Below are 5,946 nucleotides of genomic sequence, written 5' to 3' on the forward strand. Positions count from 1 at the left end.
AATAAGTTTCGAAAAAATGATGTGTCCTTGAGCAAGGCACAATGAGTATAAGTATTTATGTTCGAACACAACTAAGCTGATTACTAGCTACAATATTATAGAATTCTCCCCAGGTAGCTGAGTATGTGGTACTGTTACAGGGTATTATATTAAGCCAAGCCTCAATAATTCAGGAAAACAATGGTAGGCATAAAATCAGTCATTATTCAGGAACTCCATGCATCACATTAATAGGCCTAGTAGGCAACACAAACAACAAAGACAAAACATAGATTACAACAAAAAAACACAAAAGGAAAGAGCAGCAAAATGTGTTATATAAGTGTTTAACCCAACAAGCGGAGGTCCAACTCTTATATCATGGTTAGTTTTTAAATTCCATTATTAAGTCTGCACACACTAAGCACATCTTGTTTTTTCGCTTGATTAATTATTTAGTAAACATATTTTGCTTGTAAACATATCTTTCAAATTTAATGCAGTCACCTTCAAGTCCAAGATGGCGTCCAAGATAGCCGCCATAAAAAGGTTGAAACATAACTTCATGTGTTGCTTTTGAAATAGCCATTTAAATGGCCTTCAGTTAGGCATGAATCCATCAAGATATTTTATTCATATTTACTCAAAAACTGACTGAGAAAATAATTTGAAAATTTCAAGGTAGTGCCAGTTTTACCAAATATTTTTGCTGACGTGGTCAATTTGTTAATTTTGTTTTATCTTAAACATGTTCAGTGGTTAAAAAAAGCTTATTATTATTATCATTATGATAATATGACTACTAAAGAGATATACCTTATTGTAGCCTACTATCAATTTAGTTAGACTTGTAGCCCTAGGCCTAATCCTGCCCTTGGTCCTGCCTAGGCCTAGAATCTGTGGCCAGCCTAGCACCGAAGCAGTATATCTCCACCCAAGAGAAACTGGCAAAAAAGAATCAATATTCAATAGGTTTATGCTCAATAAAAGTAGGACTACTACACTGATAAAACATATTAACAAGTAATTCATGTTTAAAGTGAATACCTCTGATGCAAATTGTCTCTTTTATATTTCTTGTAAAAACAAGGGCTTCAGGATCTTCTTCGTCACATTATCATCACAAATGTGTCATCATTGATCATGCAGTAGAGAACAATCATGAATTGGAATGCCACAGTCATTGCAAAAGAGTCCAACATAGATAGAAAAAAATAGAATAGGCAATTTTCATCAGAAAAAGGGACCACAACATAAACAAAGACATCGTTTTGCCGCACATATATATAATGGGTTGCTAGAAAAAGTACAAGCAGGAGGGGCCCCCTGGAGGCCTACCACCGTTAAAAGATCAAGGGCGGTTTGTGGCACAATCCAGTGCAACCTGGACTAAACCAGACCACTATAGCACATACTTCAGTCTGAAAAAGTTGGCAGCCTGCCAATAAAACATTACAAAACAAATCCGGTTTTATTACACATTACACATGTGACATATTGTGCGTTTCAGCTACATTGGGCATTCATTCACTCTGTGGCCTGTTAATTCACATTCGAAACATGTTATTTCTACTGCAGCAGCAGCAGCAGCAGCAGCAGCAGCAGCAGCAGCAGCAGCAGCAGCAGCAGCAGCAGCAGCAGCAGCAGCAGCAGCAGCAGCGTAGTTTTATATAGCGCACATATCCATCTAATGTAAGATGCTCAGGGCGCTTGATATGTGTACTAGGAATCGATCAATGACTTTCTTCGCCCCTAAGGGTCCCTTTGTGTCTGTGCTACCTGGTAACCCGGTACCAGCAACTCTCGTCGTCCACTACATGAGCTGTCTATTGCAGTACACCGGTGTATCCCTCTGCTCGTCTCGAAAGATGTACTGGGTTCTTTATAGTGCACACTAGCCATTGTATACACTGGGCCTACGGTTTATAGTCCTTATCCGAGAAGACTTGTTCTACCACCAGAACTATAGGCGCAGGCGGGCGTGCTGTTCGAACCAGCGCCGATATTATGGCTATAGCTTGCTGTGCCCCTGCTAACCGCTCGGCCATTCGACTCGTAATAATGGCATCACTTGTGAATGGTACCTCAAATTCTGGAATATAATTGGTTTAATCTTAGTTCATATTTTAAATAAAGGGTTGAATGTAGGACAAATGTCCTCATCACAAAAACAGGCAGTTATTACATTTCACCAAGGATCGAACAAACTTAAAAAAAATTGGAGGCCCATCTCCCTGTTAAACGTTGATTATAAAATTGCTTCGAAAGTCTTTGCCACTAGAGTCTGCAAATTTATACCAAATTTGTTTCATAATGATCAAAGTGGATTTGTTTTTTAAAAAAAAGACGTTCATTGGGAAAACAATTCGTACCATATCTAATATAATAGATTATACAAAATTCTTTAACAAAGCCAGGAATCATGTTATTTCTGGATTTCGAAACGGCTTTCGATTCGTTGGAATGGAACTTTTTGTTTAATACTTTAAAATGCATGAATTTTGTGAACAATTTATAAATTATACCTATTAAAGCATTGCACAAATATATTAGCAAGTGTATGTTGTAAATAATGGCACAAGCTCTATATTGTAAATAATCAGGCACGTAACAGGGGTCTTGGGTCAGCGGGGGAAAAGGTAATAAATTTGAGATTTTTAGGCACTTTCAGGAGGTGAAAAGGGCATCTTCAAATGGTGGGGATAGATTTTCCACAGATGGATATTTTCCCCTTGTCCCCCGGTGGTTACGCCACTGCGGAGAATATCTGCTGGCGGCTTAAATTAAAGGAGCTATGGACACTTTTTGAAGTGTTGCAGGGTGTTGTGTGTCTGGTCATTATGATATCTTCCTTTTTATTCTTGTCTTTATTTTTCTCTTCTCTTTTTCTTTTCCCCTTTCCTTTTCCCTTTCTTTCTGTTTCCCCCTCTCCCCTCTCTCTTTTTTCTTGGTCAGCCCGGTAAAAACCGCCAGGGGTGGGGGTGGGGGTGGTAGTCCCCCCCCGCCTGTTACGCCACAATAAATAATGGCACAAGCTCAAACTACTACCTTGTGGGTAGAGGGGTTAGACAAGGTGATCCATATCTTTATATTTTAAGCAATTGAATTTTTATCTTGTAAAATCCGGGGGGACGCAAATATCAGAGGTATTTCAGTGAACGACATATAACCAATTTAATTTACTGGATATATTTGGAAGTATTTCTGACTTGAAATTAAATGCATGCAAGTCACAAGCAATGTGGTTGGAATCAGATAAATTTTGTTAAATAAATTATTATAAATATATCAAACCAACCAATAAAAGCTTCAGGCATGTATTGTCAATACAATAGCTATGTAGTTGTTGAGAAAAATTCTGAACCTAAACTCAAAAAATTAAATAAAATAGGTACCTAAAAGGTATATATGGCTACTGAATTGCCTTTTTTCTGTTTGTATGGTATGTTTTAATGTATTCCATTTGTTTGTCTTGTTTTAAGTCAGTGGTGGCGCCAGAGGGGCTGGAGGCTACAGCCCCTCCCCATCGGGGAAGCATAGCCCCCCCCTCGTCGGGGAAGACGAGAAATTTTGTTGGGGAAACAAACAAATAAAAAACAATATTTACATGTAATATTCGTTTAGCCACCATATCACAACTAACAACAACAATAACAATTTTGTCGGGGAACAAACAAATAAAAAACATTATTTACATGTAATATTCGTTTAACCAACATATCACAACAACAACAATGATAATAATAATAATAATAATTCAATGAGACTAAATATAATTTGCGTTCTGTTATGGCAAATGCTCATTTAGATAGCCTCATGATGGTTGGAATACATCATGATAGGTGAAGCAGCCTCGACCATGACAGCGTGGTTGACAGATTTCATGCAAAATTTCCAAAATATAGAATTTCACTTTAAAGAATGGGGATTTGAAAATAAATTAGATGGTTACATTGCATACTCTTTGTTTTTTTGCTTTATTCAAAATGTTTTGGCTTTGGAAGCTGATTTCAACATTAGAAAGCATACCTACATGAAGTCATATTATAGTCTGTCTCTTATACACATCTAGATGTGTATAAGAGACAGACCATACACTGTGTTGAGAAATATTTACCAGATATTATTAAGGTTTTTCCTTGTATGAACATTTATCAACAACACATTTTTTTCTTTATAAAAATTTGCATTGACTTTTTGAATTGCATTGTATTGTATTTTACAATGCAATATGAAAAGAAGAAAATAACAGAACAGTACTTGCTGATAAATGATAATGAATACAGCAAAACTTTCATTATTTCTAGTTTCTTTTAAATTGTTTATGCTGGTTGGCTACTTGGAAGTTGATTTCAACATTAGAAAGCATAGCCTACATGAAGTCATATTATAGTAACTCGATGCCTATAAAATAAGTAATGAAAATTCGCCATAATTCATTAAGTATCTGTGGCTTCCCCCCACCGGGGCCCTAGGCGGCCCCCTGGCCCCAGCCAAATGAGACTCGATTCGCTCCACTAGCCCCCCCCCCGTCGGGGCATTTAGCCGCTCCGTCGGGCAGGTCCTGGCGCCACCACTGTTTTAAGTTCAACTGAATAAGGAGATGCTAGGTCTGCTTCAGGGTGGTGAAAGAAACATTTTCATTTGTATCTTTTTTTATTTATTTTTTTCATTTCAGTTTATTGTCCAATTTTAAAAAGGAAAATCAGAGCGAAAACAATTCATTGCATATTTAAAAATATAAAAAATAAAATTAATCAATTTTAATGATCAAAAATATTAACATTAATAACAGTAAATATGAGGAAAGTCATTAAAAACTATATAATCTGAATCCACGACTTTGTAACAAGATAGCAATAAAGGCTTTTATTTTAATTATAAATCGGTTTATTACAGAAAATATATTTTTTAAAACTTTTTATCACTTGCAAATTGACATCTTATAGAACATTTCAAACATTTTTTGCCTGCAGTCTGGGTGTTTAATTTTGTAAATAAAATGTTCCCAAATAGTTGTCTGTACTTAACACGATGGATCAATCAGGATTCATCCTACAATATTTTTAGCCCATTTCTTGAGTTGAACTTTTTGGTTACTGAAAGCTGTATAACCTTAACTTTTATGGTTACGAGTTGAGTGTTGCTTACACTTGAACGCAAAGAAAAGTTTTGGGTTGATAAATTCCTAAATTTGTAATGGTATCTCTTCCAACTGCTTTATTTTAACTTTTGAGTTTATAAGAATATTTGTACCGAAATCGCCCAGCTTTACTGGACTTTGGTTTTCAATAGTTCTGGAATTCAATGTGCTTTGAGGCAGAAAAACAGGGGTTTTTTTTTTTATGTCTGCGGTGGTTTGTAATTGCATTTTGAAGTACTGATTTTTTTTTTTTTAAACTGGAGATACATTATGAATGTGGTCTTCCCATGTCTTCTTTTTTTGCCATATTTTTCAGTTCATTAACCTGAAATGATAAAGTACAAAATGCAAAATTAATTATTCATGGTGAAAATTTAGTGAAATATGAAAATGAAGATTTTTTAAATTTCATACTTTAAGGGCACACTTGCAGTATTAATAATTTACAATTTTGCTGCCTGCTCCATAATGAAAATTAATTTTAAAAACTCCGAATGCCTTGCAATTATGTAAAAAATTAAAATCCAATTCGGCTTTCTTCAAACGAAGAGTAATCTTTTCATATTTTCTTAATAAAGAAACTGGTAATCTTCTTGAACTAAAATCCTTGATAATAGAACCAAATGGACGTAAGTTGACAAAAAATACAATGCATTTTAAAAATAACACAAAAGATTTAATGGAAGACATGTTTCGGGTTACCTTCAACAACAAAAAAAAAAACACAACAGAAATGAACCAAATACTTTTCATGTAGACTATATATATAAGTAATTATTATGCTGAATATTAAATAGATAGACTGATTTGTTTGACAATAAGTT

Source organism: Anneissia japonica, unplaced genomic scaffold (genome assembly GCF_011630105.1).
Source record: "Anneissia japonica isolate Jap-2015-1 unplaced genomic scaffold, ASM1163010v1 scaffold287965_len1858130_cov191, whole genome shotgun sequence".
NCBI classification, from domain to species: domain Eukaryota; kingdom Metazoa; phylum Echinodermata; class Crinoidea; order Comatulida; family Comatulidae; genus Anneissia; species Anneissia japonica.